Below are 17916 nucleotides of genomic sequence, written 5' to 3'. Positions count from 1 at the left end.
AAGGACGTCAGAGTCCTACAGACATTGCCTGATAATAGGTTCTACTTTGTGTGTTCCTGGGTGCGTTATATTGATAATTCTACTGATTCTGATCCTGACCTTGGCCTGTGATATCGTCTTTGAACCCTTGCTACCGGAACGGACCCTTTTGCCTGGACTTGACTTTGTGATTCTCTTTTACCCTTGGATACCACGAACTGTGTTTGGTGCCAACTGCTTCCTTCTTGGTCCGTAATTCCAACCTGAGCCTTCGGGCCCTGACAGTATCATGTGACAACCAATTCTTCCCTTATTGTAACCGTAATAGACTAGTCATAGCTACTCGGAGTTAAAGCACAAGTAGGTAATTTGACATTTATAACCCTTTCCAGCATATTTGTTATTTGCCAAAAAAATACTGTTTGTGCCTGTCAAATTATTCTTCAAAATCTCTTCCATTGCAAAAAGTCAACTCACTATGCCTGTATTCTATGAGGAACACCAAGGGAAGGGTAACGCTGACTGAATACTGAAATGTAGGCAAAACCTCTTTTTGCAGATTGTTGTTTTTCTAATTTAAAAACAAAGGTAAATGAATTAAAGATGAATAAGGGTCCCAAAAAGGTAATAACTCTCCACATAAAGGAAGAGACCAAGGTGCACCGCCCTGAGCCTTCAGCAAGGGGAGCGGATCAAACAAGGAAATATTGTAGAGCAGGCACTCAAAATAAAGGCTTTCTTCCACCAGGCAAGCAAATCAGATAGAAAAAGTGTATTATGTTCAAAAATACAGCCTCATGCGTTTTATGTTACAAACATTTTTTTTTTCTTCTTTAAAAACAAAGGTAAATAAGCCCAAATCATGAATCATTATCCTCGGAGACCTAATTGAACAATGGCAGGCGATTTAACAAGATCACAACTCAGCATCTGTTGATTGTGGTGTAATTGCTAAAGGTTTGCAGGATGATTCATCTCTATCCCTAATCTGTCATTTATTTTTTCCTTTAAAATGAGCACAAAATGGTTTGCAGTTCCGCCCGGTGCTTGATCGATGTGACTCGAAACGGCGAGCGTCTATCAGTGAAAAGACTTAATGAAATCTCTATGCATGCAATCAGTAGCTTTTCAGGAGAAAGGGAACGGATTTCATTGATTTATTTGTTACATTTGCGACACACCTAATGCTTGTCATTGCTTATAATCATTGCCAGTGGTGAGAAACAGAATGTGCTTGAGAGGCTTTAAAGTGTATAAAATATCCATCATTACCATGGATAACAGCAGAAGAATCAATTGTGCTGATGCTCTTATCATGGACTCTTTGTTATTAATTCTGTTCATTTAAACACTATATGGGAATAAGTACAGGTATGGGTTCTATTATCTGGAAACCAATTATCCAGAAAGTTCCCGAATTACGGAATGGCTGTCTCTCATAGTAGGACATTCACTAAGAATCGTAGTTGCGCTGGCGTCCGCTTCGCCGCACTTCAATTTTCGCCAGTGCTCCGCAAATTCACTAAAATCCGAAGTTGCGCTCAGGGGTAGCGTAAGGTTGCGAAGTTGCGCTATCGTTAATTCGCCAAGCGAAGCGAAGTTACGCTAGCGATGGTTAATTTGCATATGGCGCCAAATTCAATTTCCAATGGAAGTATTCGTAGCAGCACTACACAAACCTGGGAAACCTTCAAAACAGCCAATAAAATTTGTATTTTGCCCTACACATGTGCCCACTGTATAGTTAAGTTGCCATGAGTTAGGAAATGTAGGGGGGAAGGAGGGGAGCCCCAAAAAATTTTTAGATCGTTTTCAGCCTATCACCCATAATAAAGAAAAAACGCCAGCGTTTTTTGGGACTTAGAAAAAATTGTAACTTTTTTTGAAGCAATCCCGATCTACTCTATTGCACTTCGCCTGGTCTGAGGTGGCGAAGGAAGTCTAGCGTAAAAGGTAGCGTTCAGAACACTGCGCGCGTGAATTTGCGTAGTTATGTCCGTTGCGCAAATTCGCCAGGCGTAAGGGTGCGAAGTTACACTAGTGAAGTTACGCCAGCGTCCGTTAGTGAATTTGCGAAGTAAAGAAAATGCCCAACGCTAGCGAATTCACGCTAGCGTTAGGCGCTTCGGCGCTTAGTGAATTTGCCCCATAGACTTGATAATAATCAAACAATCCAAATTTTTAAAAATGATTATCTTTTTCTCTGTAATAATAAAACAGTACCTTATACTTGATCCCAAATAAGATATAATTAATCCTTATTGGAAGCAAAACCAGCCTGTTGAGTTTGTTTAATGTTTATATGATTTTCTGATAGACAAAGTATGAAGATCCAAATAACAGAAATATCAGTTATCCGAAAACCCCCAGGTCCCGAGCATTCTACATAACAGGTCCCATACCTGTATGTGGACACCTCCATCTCCAACATCTCATTCCAGGAGCAAGGGTATTTATATAGAGTTGATCCTCTCTTTGCTGCTAAAACAGGTTATACCCTCTACTCTTCTGATATGTTATCATAACATTTGGGAGGATTTGCTTCCATTCATGTACAGTATAAGAGGTTGGGCATTGATCATTGGGTGATCAGTTCTAGCTGATTGTCCAGTTCATCTCAAAAGTTAGGTTGAGCAGTGTTGGACTGGGATGCCAGGGGCCCACCAGAAAACCTAAGACCATGGGCTCACTTTCCAAACTTTTTCTCCTCTTCCTCTACTCACTCAACTTCTTTATTCTCCAAATCTCTTTTCTCGATTTTCTATAATCTATTATTTTCTATATTAAGCCTTTTTGTTCCCATATAGAAATAGGTAATGACCATGAAATAGGCTGAATGATTAGAAACAAGAGGCCCACTGACACCTGGGCCCACAAGGAGTTTTCCTGGTATCCCAGTGGGCCAGTCCGACACTGGGGTTGAGGTCCAGGCCAATTGCAGACCAGTCTGGGTTTTCTCTCCCATCTCCGCAACCCAATTCTGTCTTGACCTTGCTTTAAGCACAGGGTTATTTTCCCACTGAAACAGGGATGGCTTTCCCCAAACTGTTGCCAAAAAACCAAGAATATCATTGTAACTCCTGTGTCAGCAGCGATGGCTATAGCTTAAACTGCCAATTCCAGTAATCAGATATGATTGGCAATATAGTGTATATCCATAGCTAAATGCAGGTAGATATGCCAGTTCCGAAGCATTTTATTAAAGGCCAAATTAAATAATGAATACATTGCCCAAACCTTCCCTTGTTTTTCTTGCCTCCCTTCCCAGTACTGATTGCAAGTTTTAATGGGCAGGTACCCTTGTACCTCCCCTATCAGTCTGTATTTCTAGGTAACTTATACCTGTACATTTCTCCTGTTATAAAGCACCATGGAATATGCTGGCTCTTTATAAGATAAAACATGTCAAATTCTTTTATTATCCACTGGGTGGTGGTAGTGGCTTTTACAAATGAATCAAAGCTCTCCACGTCTTTAATATTGTCTTTGGAACTTCTAAACAGCTGTTGCAAATATGATTTTACTTACCCTGCAAATAATCAGAAATCTTGAAAAAGGGACAGTTACCTCCATCGAAATTCAGACATACAAGAAGAATGAGATACTCATAAATACGTTAAATCCACTAGACTTGCTGTGTTTTTCTTGAAGACGTTTCACCAGTCAATCCAACTGGCTTTCTCAATTCAGAATGACCTGTAAATAAGATCTTTCTGGAACAAATACCCTGGAATGTTGCTCCAATCAGCATAATCTGTTTATCATGATCAGAAAGGATGTCATGAAGTTAGGTGTTGATTGCATTAGCATGATTGGATCTTGGAGGTGTTATTAAACTGTCTAGAATATGGATTTGGCAGTCTGACCAGACTGAGCCTGACCAGAGGAGCTGACTCTTCTGTGCTGTGCCATATTTTGGTGTAACTGTTGTTTGGTGTTTCACACATACAAATCAGAGCACTATGTGGGAGAAACCAAACAACAGTTACACCAGCGTATGGCGCAACACAGAAGAGTCAGCTCCTCTGGTCAGGACTTAGCCGTGTACCTACAGCTAAAGGAAAAAGGACACACAACTGAAGACTGCCAAGTCCACATTCTAGACCGGGAGAACGACTGGTTCAGAAGAAGTGTTAAAGAAGCCATATATGTAAAAACTGAAAAACCAAGTGTAAAGACCCATACGGTTAATGTGTCCCTATGGCTTTAAATCCATACACTTCCTGATCACCCTAGTTGCTGGGCAGATGCCCATGTATCTAGTTGTAATTTACATAGTTTTATTATTGGCCAAGAGGTGTTATGACCACTTCCTGTCACACCTTGGTATAGTGATTGGTAAGGGGTGGATCTTCCTCTTTGGCTTCTGGTTGCTGACCCAACTGGGTGTTTCCAGGGAGCCTGAGTACAACAAGGCCCAGTAAAGGCAGTTTGCTCTAGAGGGACCAGTACCTTTAGAGAGTAAAGACAGGGAGCAGGGGCCCTGTGAATAAGACCAGCTAGAGATAGGATAATACCTGTAATAGGACTCTCTAGGAGAGTAAAGGTGGCCATACACGGATAGATCCGCTCGTTTGGCGATGTCGCCAAACGAGCGGATCTCCCTCCGATATGCCCACCTTGAGGTGGGCAATATCGGGCTGATCCGATCGTGGGCCCTAGGGCCCAACGATCGGATCCTAGCGTTCGCCAAACGGGCGGTCGGATCGCAGGACCGCATCAACGAACAGATGCGGCCGCGATCCGACGGGATTTTTAACCCCATCCGATCGAGATCTGGCCGACTTTCGGCCAGATCTCGATCGGGGAAGCCCGTCGGGGGCCCCCATACACGGGCCAATAAGCTGCCGACTTGGTCTGTCGGCAGCTTTTATCGGCCCGTGTATGGCCACCTTAAGATAGGTGCCAAAAGCCAGTATGGGCACAACCACAGTAAATGGGATTTCAATAGAACAGGTATGGAATACGGTATTCGGAAACCCATTATCCAGAAAGCTTCAAATTACGTAATGGCCGCCTTCCATAGACTCCATTATAATGAAATAATCCAAATTTTTTATATCATTTCCTTTTTCTCTGTAATAATAAATTGAAGGATTTGTCTGAATACCGAATCCTAATTTGCATATGCAAAGTCATGCGATTTCCCTCTCCGCCCATAATTTGCATATGCAAATTAGGATTTGGATTCGGTTCAGCCAGGCAGAAGGATTCGGCCGAATCTTGCTGAAAAAGGTTGAATCCTGCCCGAATCTCGAACCGAATCCTGGATTCAGTGCATCCCTAATTGGAAGCAGCTTTTTGGGTTTATTTAGGGGCATATTTATCAAAGGTCAAAGTGAAAATTCGATTTAAAAGAAATCGAATTTCAAGCTAATTGTTGTGTAATTGGACTAGGAAGTAGTCCAAATTTGATTTGAATTTGAAAAAAATTAGCAAATTCGAATTTTGGATTCGGCTGAACCCCTGAATCATTTGCCAACAGATTTGTCCGTATACCGAACCAAATTTTTTTGTTTGACACGAAATGGGCAAATTCGCTGCAAATTTGCGCCTGGCGAATAAATTCACCCATCACTACAAATCAGAATTCGGTTCGGCCAGGCAGAAGGATTCGGCCGAATCCTGCTCGAAAAGGCTGAATCCTGGCGGAATCCCAAACTGAATCCTGGATTCGGTGCATCCCTAGTTGTGAGTCCCTCCAAAAAAACAATCAAGGGTAATTAAAAGTACAAAAGCATTTATTAGGACATAATGAAAAGAGGCCTCCATTCATTATGTCCTAATAAATGTTTTTGTAGTTTTATTGATTTTTTGGAGGGACTTACAACTGTTGTTTTTTCAGTAAGACTGGCAGGTTATGTAGAAAGTGCAGCTTGGCTCCAACTAGGAGGGATAACAAGGGAGTAGCTCTGCCCTCAGGCAAGACTGGCCTGTAGTATAGGGACACAGACTAATAGGGATTTAGGGCTAGTGAGTTCTCTGATCCCCTGTGTGAGGATCCAGGTCACGGTGCTGAGATCATGATGGTGTATTGATCCATGTTGTAGTCATGTTGTGATTATCTGCTGGGGCCTCTGTGATGTGTAAGTACAAAACATGTGGATCATTTGTCTTGGACAAATAAACTGTTCTATTTTTGTTGCAAGAACCTCCTGGCACCCTTGTATTTTGTCTTTCATGCAAAGTACCATATGGGAGTTGTAGTTATACTACATCCTTACTTTACTACTTTTACATATCAATGGCCCAGCCTGGTGTGTTAGAGTCCAATGTAACACATGCTCTATTCCTATAGCTGGATATCAATAGTGATGGGCGAATTTGCGACGTTTGGCATCGCCGGAAAATTTGCGAATTTCCCGAGAAATTCGCAAAACGGCGAAAAATTCGCAAAATGGCGCCGGCGTCTCGTTTTTGACGCTGGCACCCTTTTTTTGACGCCAGCGCCCGTTTTTTTTTACGCCGGCGCCCGTTTTTGACTTTTTTCTGGTGAATTTTTGCGGGTGTTTTGCAAATTTATTCGCTGGCGGCAAATCGCACAAATTCACAGCGAATTCACGCCTGGCGAATAAATTCGCCCATCACTAGATATCAACCCATTTGTGCTTAAATAGCCCAAAAACCCATTTAACAAGTCTGAATCGAGGTGGGGATGCAACATTTATTTTCTGGCACATACAATGCTGTTTTGGCACCCCCGGTAGTTACGCCACTGTATGTGGGTAAAACTGACAAAACATTGCGCGTACGTATGGATACACACCGCTCCGCTATTAGTACTGCATGTTGGGATGGCTTCACTAATAAACCAGTGGCTAATCATTTTTTTGAAGTAGGCCACAGATTACCCAGATTGTGGTATATCCCTATTGACCATATCCCCCCTCTGAGAAGAGATAGATCAAAAATGCTGCTCCAGCGGGAAGTGTTCTGGATAAAGAAGTTAAACACTTTGGCACCAGCAGGTTTAAAGGATAAGTAAACCATTAAAAAAAGTAAATGTGAAATTGATGAGGGGGCTTTTCTAAGTTGTACTTTTGTAATTTCCATTGATTATTTATTTTCTTTGTATTCCAAGATATTAAGGGATACATGTACTGTTAAAGGAACGGTAACGTCAAAAAATAAAAGTGTTTTAAAGTAATGAAAATATAGTGCAGTGCTGCCCTGCACTGGTAAAACTGCTGTGTTTGCTTAAGAAACACTACTATTGTTTATATAAATAAGTGTAGCCATGGGGGAAGCCATTCAAAGGAGAAAAGGCTCAGGTTACACAGTAGATAACAGATAAGCTCGGTCTGTCTAATGGTGTTATCTGTTATCCATTTGTTAACCTGTGCCATATAGCTGTTTTTCGATTTCCGGCATTGCTAGACAGGAGCTTGTTTATATGAACTAAAGTAGTGTTTCTGAAGCAAAAAGATCAGTTTTACCAGTGCAGAGCAACACTACATGATATTTTCATTACATTCATTAAAACACTTAAATTTTTTGGTGTTACTGTTCCTTTAATATGAATGAATTTTGTTACAGCAGAAGAACATCAGAGCAGCCTCTTTCTCCTGACAACTTCCTTGACTATTTAGTGGTCAGACTTGTTGGAAACTGACCAGCAGGTGGCGCTGTTGGACCAAAATCCATTGATATTAACAGCACATGTATCCCTTAATATCTTGAAATACAAAGAAAATAAATAATGAATGTAAATTACACAATTGCTTAGAATAGCCTCCTCGTCAATTTTACATTCACTTATTTTAAATGTTTACTTATCCTTGAAATGAGAATTGCTCCTTCCTGTGTAGTAGTTATTGACACTTTTGCCTGTGGGTTTGATTGTGATTTCTCAATTTTTATGATATGGCTCAGGTGGTGTCTTGTTTAACCTCCGCAGAGGGGTGGAACGTCTCATCACATGTCTCATGGGGCGGCACGTGGTTGGGTGAGTGCTGTTGGGTTTTACTTATTTATTTGTATGATATTTTACTGGGTGTTAATAGTCTTGATAAAGGTCTTAGGAACAGACCAAAATGTTGAGCTGCTTTTAACATGTATTAAATAAAAATATGATATTTTAGAGTTTGAAAAGTTCCCCAGCATGCACCTCATTTTTATGTATGTATATATATATATATATATATATATATATATATATATATATATATATATATATATATATATATATATATATATATACATGTACACATACAGGCATGGGACCTGTTACCAGAATGCTTGACCAAATCCGAATCCTGCTGAAAAAGCCCGAATCCTTGCCGAATCCCGAACCGAATCCTGGATGCAGTGCATTCTTAGAAATATGCCTTGTTTGTGGTAACCGTGCTTTGAATAAAACCTGCATTGGGTGTCCATCTGTCTTCCTGTGGAAAATGGATCCTCTCAACATATTCATATATATATATATATATATATATATACAGCTGTCTGTGTAGTTGTAAACTATGTACTGTATGCAGGAACCTGGTAGTTGTAGTTGCACAAACTGTGTGCACAAAGTTTCTGTTGTGCAGCTGCAGTTTTGTTTTGCATGGGTTTAGACAACCAGTGGATTCATGGCGAATTTCCGCTAATTCACCATCGGCTAATTTTTTCGCGAAACTGCAGCAAAAATATTCCGCTGCCACAAAATTGCCGCGGCGACATCAAGGGGCACATTTACTACGGGTTGAATTTCGAAGTTAAACAACTTTCAAATTCGACCATCGAATTTGATACTTCGATAGTCTAAATATTTTTTCAATCGAAAACGGGCATTTTCGTTCAAAGCAAAAATCATTAGATCGATCGATTAAATCGATTTTACAAAAAAAAATACTTAGACTACTCAAAACTTAGCCAAAGGTTATAGGAGGTCCCCCCTAGGCTAAACAGAAATTCGGCAGGTTTAAGGTGGCGAAGTGTCGAAGTCAAAGTTTTTTAAAGAGACAGTACTTTGATTTTCGAAATCAAAGTTTTTTCAATTCGAATCGAATTTTGGCCTAATCAATGGCCAAAGTACCCAAAAATTACTTAGAAATTCAACGTTTTTGAATTCGAAAATTCACTTCGACCCTTAGTAAATGGGCCCCTAAAAGTCGCCGCGACAAAAGATATCGCAGCGACAAAAAACACCCATTGATTTTAATGCATTTGGAGCGAAAAAAAAAAAAGGTTGCGCGGAATTTTTTTTGGACACCTATTGACTTCAATGCTTTTTGCGAAGTTTTCTCCCTTTCGTGAATTTTTTCCGCAGTTTTGCAGATTTTGGGGGGAAGCGAAACAGGACAGATTCGCTCGTCTCTAACGACCAGCCCCGATCATATTGTGAAACTGTTGAGAGAAGATAAATGTGTGATGTTTATATTCAGATTTTTAATCTAATTTCTGCAAGGGTTACGGATATAAGACCTTTGCTCCCTCTTCCTTCCAAGGCTCTGGCAATGTCACAATCATTTACCTCTCCCTGACAAGAGCTAATGGCCACAGCTAAGAATCCCACTCATTCCCAATGCCTCCTGCACAATTCTCCCAAGACCGTAAAGTCGGTGAGATTACAAGATGCTGCTCAGCATTAAGCCAGACATTATTTTCCCTGACTTTACAAGGTAACTACACTATAATTTATAGCAACGTATGCAAAAAAGGAACGTGGAAATTCAGAATTTTGTGTAGGTCAAACTCATAATATCTGAGAAAATAATTAGCCTTCTAAATCATTTTATTATGAATAAGGTAAATCAGTCTTGTGATATGTTAAATCCTTACAGTATTTCTGCAGTCATGTAACATGATGTTAAAGGAAAAGTGAGCCACATTTACAGCTTGCTCACCACAGTTCTAATCAGTCGTAAACATGAGTCACGTGTTAAAGGGGTTGTGCACCTTTAAATGAACTGCTAGGGGGTTATTTATCAAAGTCAGAATTTATCTCAACATTTCCAGCCACAAACTCTGATCTAATTCACACAGGTTTTTTCGGTTTATTTATTATTAGATTTTCCCAAAAATTTGCTTTGTGGGAAAATATCCGAATTTCACGATTTTTTCTGATTTTTTACCCAAAAACTCAGATTTTGTATGCTTTTTTCCCAAAAAATCAGAAATTGCATGAAAACCAGTGCACATCAAAAAATCATTGGGACTTCTTCCATTGGGGTAAACTTATCAAAGAGTGAAGTTCCGCCACTAGAGTAAAATTCCGCAGCACACAATTCATTTCTATGGCATATTTATCAATGGGTGAAAGTGAAAGTTCACCCTCTGATAAATACGCCTTTAAAAATCCCATAGAAATGAATGGAGAGTGGCGGAATTTCACTATTAACTTCACTCTTTAATAATAAATATACCCCATTGACGTATATGGAACCTCGACAGGTCTGAGATGCTGGATTTTCTGATTCTGACTTTTTCCATCCTCGGGGTTTAATGAATTCCAAAATTCATGATTCGTCCGACTTTATAATAAAAAATCACGAATGTTTCGGGATTTTTGCATTCAGATTTTAGTAAATAACCCCCCCCTAGTATGATGTGGACAGTGATATTCTGAGACAATTTGCAATTGGTTTTCATTTTTTGTTATTTGTGATTTTTTTATTTAGCTGCTCTCCAGTTTGCAATTTTAGCAATCTGGTTGCTAGGGTCCAAATTACCCTGGCAACCATGCACTTATTTGAATAAGAGACTGGAATTTGAATAGGAGAGGGGTCTGAATAGAACGATGAGTAAAAAAAGTAAAAAACAGTACATTTGTTGCTTTACAGAACATTTGTTTTTAGATAGGGTCAGTGACCCCCCATGTGAAAGCTGAAAACAGTCAGAACAAAAGGCAAATCATTGAAAAACTATAAAAAAGAAAAATGAAGACCAATTGAAAAGTTGCTTAGAATTGGCCATCCTATAATAAATAATAGAAAAAAACATGCTAAAAGCTAACTTGAAGGTATAGGATCTGGGAACGGGTATGATAACGGGTATGGGAAACCCGTTATCCAGAAAGCTCTGAATTACGGCAAGGTTATCTCCCTTAGACTCCATTTTAATCAAACAATTACATTTTTTAAAAACGATTTTTCCCTGTATTACCAAGACAGCACTTTGTACTTTGTACTTGACCCAAATATAATATGTCTACTAGAAAATCATATAAACATTAGATAAATCCAATAGGCTGGTTCTGCCTCCAATAAGGATTAATTATATCTTAGTTGGGCTCAAGTAGAAGCTACTGTTTTATTATTACAGAGAAAAAAAATGAGTATATTGAGTATCTTTCCTTTTTTCAGCTACCCAAGATCCCTCAGCTTGTTTCACTCCAACCCCATCCCTTTTATTATAGTGCCTGTACTGTACAAGGTCCTGTTTTATTATTACAGAGAAAAAGGGAATCATTTTTAATAACTTGAATTATATAGTGAATAAAGTACCCCCTTTTGTAAAATATAGGGATATTATAAGTTACCGAGGAGTTTCATGACCATATAAAAGTACGAGGCCGAAGGCCGAGTGTTTTTATACAGGTCATGGAACTCCGAGGTAACTTCTAATATCCTCATATTTTACAACTGGGGGTACTTTATTTATTATAATACACAAATTTCAGTGAGTCATGTGACAGAAATGACATCAGAACTCACCGTTTATAACTGATGACATCAGAACTCACCGTTTATAAGGATATAATTTACAGGATATTCATGGCTTTTGTGTATTATATGATTATAATGCAGTCTATGGGAGATGTCCATTCTGTAATTTGGAACTTTCTGGATAACAGGTTTCTGGATAACGGATCCCATACCTGTAGTATATTAGTGTATAGTATTTGCTTATGAGTTGCTTTAATGTTACTGTTAAGTCAATGGCACCTCATACCATTTGTTTTAGTTCTGAGGCTGCCACTCCTGTGCTTTGTATTCTTTCATTCCGTTCATTGGGACTGATTCACTAATGGTCGAATTTTCGCCAGCGTCAGCTTCAGCCCCATCGCACCACTTCACCAGGCGTAAATACGCTACGTATAAGCAAATTCACTGAAATGCAAAGTTTGATCCCGAGTGTCGAACATTGGCGACTTTTCGATAGTGTTACTTCGGCAGTGCCAGCATTTAATAGCGAAGATGCGCTAGCGTTCATTTGTGCCTAGTGAAACTTCGCTAGTGACCTTGTGCTTAGGTCAATTTGCATACGGCGGGTAATTTAAAGTTGTATGGACACCTTTATTATAAATGTTGGTGCAAATGCTTGAAGTGACCACTTTTTATTACACATGTCCAGGGAACCTTAATAAAGACAAGAGAGTTAATATAATTCCCTACACATGAGCCCACTGTAAAATGAATGTTCCATATGTTATGAAATGTCTGGAGAAAACCAGTTACCCAAAAAAGGAAGTTAGGAGTTTTGCAGCCAATCCCGCTTAAAAAAAAGGAAAAGTCACCAGCGTTTTTTGATGCATTTTCGGCAGACAGGATACGATGTAAGTGACAGAAGATTGAGGAAGATCTAGCTGCTTTATAGCTATTCGCCTGGTCTGAAGTGGCGAAGGCAACTCTGGGGAAAGAGGTAACGTTCAGTAAAATCCGCATTTCAGTGAATTTGCGGAGTAACGTCCGTTCGCCAGAGCGAAAAGTCGCCTGCCGACAGAGTGCAATGACCACTAGTGATGGTCTCTAGCGAAATGGTGCCTGCGTTAGCCACTGCACTCCATAGTAAATCTGCCCCATTGTATCGGCAGGTCATAATTGCAGTTTACTGTATTTTGCTGAAGCGCCTGGGGCTGCAATGTCCTTTTTTGCTGGTTATCAGGCAAAAACACGATTATATTTCCCTTGACGGTATCTTTATAACCTGACCAAAGTTCCGTGACGTGGCCTGCATTTATTAATAGAGCTGACAGGATTATTTGACAGGCACCGAACATTAAAGCGCAGTAACTATCCGGGTGTCACCGACTCATTTAACCGCAATTCATCCATCTTTCCTGTCAATATACTTTATTGTGGGTCACTTAGTCACATTATCTCGTCACAGAGGAGACGCCGTGATTACATTATGACCAAGGGACATCCATCAAGTCTGTTTTCCAGGCATCCACCTTCGTATTGTTCCCACAAACAACTGCAACAAATGCAATTAGTATGGAACGTGGGCTGAAGTGACATCAGGGTCCATGATTAATAGTCACGCAGGGTCCAGGAGTCGTAGGCAGGGAAAGAGCATTTTGTTTAGCCCAGAGGTATGCCACTAACAGAGACACGCTTGAAGGATCTTGCGGTGTAATTGATCGCTTCAACATGTGGTAAACAGGATTCGCTTATTTTGAAGGTTGATGTGTTTTTAAGAGTATTTACTGTGTCTGTGGGGGGGCTCGAGGGGAAATCTATATCTCACCCCACTTCCATCAACAGCAGGAACAAGCTGCGGCCCTGGACGCAATCAGCAAAAAGACCAGAAACAAGGCAACAAATGTGCAAATATTTCAGCATATTTGTAGAATTTGATAGGTACAGATGAGAGTAATTAAATAAAAATAACATGTATACAGTGAAAATCCAATGATGCCAGATGACAGGTCTACTTTACTTAACATTATATATATATTAGGGCTCATTTAAGAGTAGAAAAGGCAAGATGCAATCTTTGGATACAAATTTTCCCACAATGCAGCTTTGATCCCCAAAATACATCTGCTTGAATGCCAGCGAACTGACCAACTGCATCCCAATTGATGAGTCAAGTGCAAGTTGTAATGACCCTTTTAAAGAGTGGGGATTTCATCAATTCCAGCATGAAAAGGCACCAGGGTCAAAAAAAACGTGGGCCAGTGGGACACTAGGAAAAAAAATGGTAGGCCAGTGAGACACCAGGAATAAAAACAGTGGGCCAGTGGGACACCAGGAAAAAAAATAGTGGGCCAGTGGGACACCAGGAAAAAAAATGGTGGGCCGGTGGGACACCAGGAAAAAAATGGTAGGCCGGTGAGGCACCAGGAATAAAAACGGTGGGCCAGTGAGACACCAGGAAAAAAATGGTGGGCCAGTGGGACACCAGGGAAAAAATGGTGGGCCAGTGGGACACCAGGAAAATAATGGTGGGCTGATGGGACACCAGGAGAAAAAAACGGTGGGCCTCGTTGACCAAGACCTGCTCCCACACCCTGGGTGATGCACCCTTACCTTCTCCCTGACCCCAGTTGTGGCCGCAACAAGATAATAAAGGGCACGTGGGGGAGGTGTGGAGAGGATGTGCAGGGCCTTGAGGAGGCAGCATCGGTGGGCCTAGAGTGTCAGGATCTACCAACAATGTGTGGTTGGCAGGTAGGAGCCGAAATGCATGGTAACATGGCGACACCATGTTTGGTGTTAGAATAACCAGGAAATGGAAGTGTGCTCAGAATGAAGTTTAATGGTAAACTATAAACAATTGGTATTGGTGAAACGGAAGACAAATAATAAGAAGTAAAAATGAGAACTATAACAAACCAAAGGTTGGGGCAGGCTGATGCAAGTCCGTGTACATAGGCAAGAGTTCATAGGCGGGCGGCAGGTGATACCAGTCCTAGGAACAAGCAAGAGATCAGTGGCAGGCGGCAAACAATGCAAGTCCGTGAAACAGGCGAAGGGTCAAACCAGGAGATCAGATCAAGGATGGAGCAGGTACAAGGAATAAACAGGTCAGAGGAACAAGCAGGACAAGTCAGGAATCAGGGACTGGGTAATTTCAGGAACACTGGCACAAGGTGACTAGAACACAGAAATAAATCAATGATCCAGCAATGGCTGGCAGAAAGGTAAAGGCTTATATAGAGCCTTGATGATAAGATCACCGACACCTGGCTTCAATGAGATTAGGGGTGGAGACATGGAATAGCAGTAATCTACACTGACAGTTCGAGGTGTGAGCTCCAACTGCCTCCAGTGGCTCAGCATGAGAATGCACTGTCCAGTCAACCTGCAGACCAGGGATTCAATCCCCAATAGTCCTGACATTACCCCCCCTTCAAGTATCACCCTCCGGGTGATACTAAAGTCAAATGAAAATTTTTTAACAGGGAGAAAACCGCCAAGATCAGTAGTCAGGGTAGAGAAGCTGCCAGGGACAGGAACCAACACTGAATTACTACCTGGAGCCACATCTGGAACTGGAGGACCACCAGGATCAGGAGTGCCACTAAACTCAAGAGCCCATGCAGACAAGTCCCCAGGGTTGAGGGCCAGAACTGAAGAGTTGCCAAGGACAGAGGTTGAAGAGCTGCCAGTGTCAGAAACCAGATCGGAGGAGTCTAGAGTCAAAACGGAAACATTGCTATAGTTTTGAGTCAATACAGGAACCTCGGCTGAGTCAGAAACCAAATCGGTGGAGTCGCCAGGGTCAGAAACCGGATCAGCGGAGTCGCCAGGGTCAGGAGCCACATCGGAGGAGTCGCCGGGGTCAGGAGCCAGATTAGAGGAGTCGCCAGGGTCGGAAGTCAGATCAGAGGAGTCGCCAGGGTCAGGAGCCACATCGGAGGAGTCGCCAGGGTCAGGAGTCAGATCAGAGGAGTCGCCGGGGTCAGGAGCCAGATTAGAGGAGTTGCCAGGGTCAGGAGCCACATCGGAGGAGTCACCAGGGTCAGAAGCCAGATTAGAGGAGTCGCCAGGGTCAGGAGCCACATCGGAGGAGTCACCAGGGTCAGAAGCCAGATTAGAGGAGTCGCCAGGGTCAGGAGCCAGATCAGAGGAGTCGCCAGGGTCAGGAGCCACATCGGAGGAGTCACCAGGGTCAGAAGCCAGATTAGAGGAGTCAGCCAAGGCACCCATTACAGGTGGCGGACCAGCAGAGGCACCCATTACAGGTGGCGGACCAGCAGAGGCACCCATTACAGGTGATGGCTTGCCCAGGACAACAGAAAGACCATCATGAACAGCAACAAGACTGGTAGACTCTGGAGCACCAGAACTATCAGATCTCGTAGTAAGTACGACAGGTCTAGAAATGGATTTGTCCTTGGGCCCAGAGGCCACAGTACACAGGTCCTCACAGACTGAAGCCGGCAAGGCTGCTGGCTCGGAGGCTGGAAGCGGCAAGGCTGCTGGCTCGGAGGCTGGAAGCGGCAAGGCTGCTGGCTCGGAGGCTGGAAGCTGAAGTACTGGCACAGGAGCTGCAAACGGAACCACTGGCTCAGGAGCTGCAGACGGAACCACTGGCACAGGAGCTGCAGACGGAACCACTGGCACAGGAGCTGCAGACGGGACCACTGGCACAGGAGCTGCAGACGGGACCACTGGCACAGGAGCTGCAGACGGGACCACTGGCACAGGAGCTGCAGACGGAACCACTGGCACAGGAGCTGCAGACAGAACCACTGGCACAGGGGCTGCAGACGGGACCACTGGCACAGGGGCTGCAGACGGGACCACTGGCACAGGAGCTGCAGACGGGACCACTGGCACAGGAGCTGCAGACGGGACCACTGGCACAGGAGCTGCAGAAGGGACCACTGGCACAGGAGCTGCAGACGGGACCACTGGCACAGGAGCTGCAGACGGGACCACTGGCACAGGAGCTGCAGGCACGGAGACTGGAACAGTCTGGGATGCAGGCACGGAGACTGGAACCGTCTGGGCTGCAGGCACGGAGACTGGAACCGTCTGGGCTGCAGGCACGGAGACTGGAACCGTCTGGGCTGCAGGCACGGAGACTGGAACCGTCTGGGCTGCAGGCACGGAGACTGGAACCGTCTGGGCTGCAGGCACGGAGACTGGAACCGTCTGGGCTGCAGGCACGGAGACTGGAACCGTCTGGGCTGCAGGCACGGAGACTGGAACCGTCTGGGCTGCAGGCACGGAGACTGGAACCGTCTGGGCTGCAGGCACGGAGACTGGAACCGGCTGGGCTGCAGGCACGGAGACTGGAACCGGCTGGGCTGCAGGCACGGAGACTGGAACCGGCTGCCTTGGCATGGTAACGGGCACAGGCAGCTTTCGGGGAGCCGGCACAGGCAGCTTTCGGGGAGCCGGCACAGGAGCAAGGACTGGCTGGGAAGCCGGCACAGGAGCAAGGACTGGCTGGGAAGCCGGCACAGGAGCAAGGACTGGCTGGGAAGCCGGCACAGGAGCAAGGACTGGCTGGGAAGCCGGCACAGGAGCAAGGACTGGCTGGGAAGCCGGCACAGGAACAGGTGACTGAAGAGCCGGCACACAAGCTGGAACAGGCTGGACGAGAGCAGGTAGAGGCCCAATTCGTGGGAAAGCTGGGGAAGGACCAAGCCGCCGGAGGACCGGAACAAGAAAAATCTGTTGAATATCAGCTGGCCCTGGAGCAGGAACTGAAGGTTGAACAGTGGGCCTAGGGGCAGGAGGCACAGGTATTGATGGTAACTGGGTGATTGAACGGCCCTTGAACTTAGTAGTAAATGCAGTTTGTATTTCATCCCCATCTGAGTCCAGATCTTCCCATTCTTCATCAGAAATATTTTCTAAATTGCCTCCATCAGAGAAAACATCAGAACAGGAGGATTGCAAAGTAATTTCAGATGTAGATTTGAAAATATCAGGCGATACTGGCCAGAGATCCCCTGTAGAATATGCCTTTAACAAAGTGAGAAACAGAATGGGATCCTGCAGAAAAAAAGCCTCTTCATACTTTTTCACTGAGGCAAGCCACTTGGCAGAGAGTTGTAGTTCAGCAGTATCTGAAACAGCACAGCAGTTACCATCAGGCTCCTTGTAATTAGGCTGGATCATTCTGTCAGGATCTACCAACAATGTGTGGTTGGCAGGTAGGAGCCGAAATGCATGGTAACATGGCGACACCATGTTTGGTGTTAGAATAACCAGGAAATGGAAGTGTGCTCAGAATGAAGTTTAATGGTAAACTATAAACAATTGGTATTGGTGAAACGGAAGACAAATAATAAGAAGTAAAAATGAGAACTATAACAAACCAAAG

The sequence above is a fragment of the Xenopus laevis genome, chromosome 2S (assembly GCF_017654675.1).
Source record: "Xenopus laevis strain J_2021 chromosome 2S, Xenopus_laevis_v10.1, whole genome shotgun sequence".
NCBI classification, from domain to species: Eukaryota; Metazoa; Chordata; class Amphibia; order Anura; family Pipidae; genus Xenopus; species Xenopus laevis.
Note: the sequence above shows the minus strand (reverse complement) of the source record.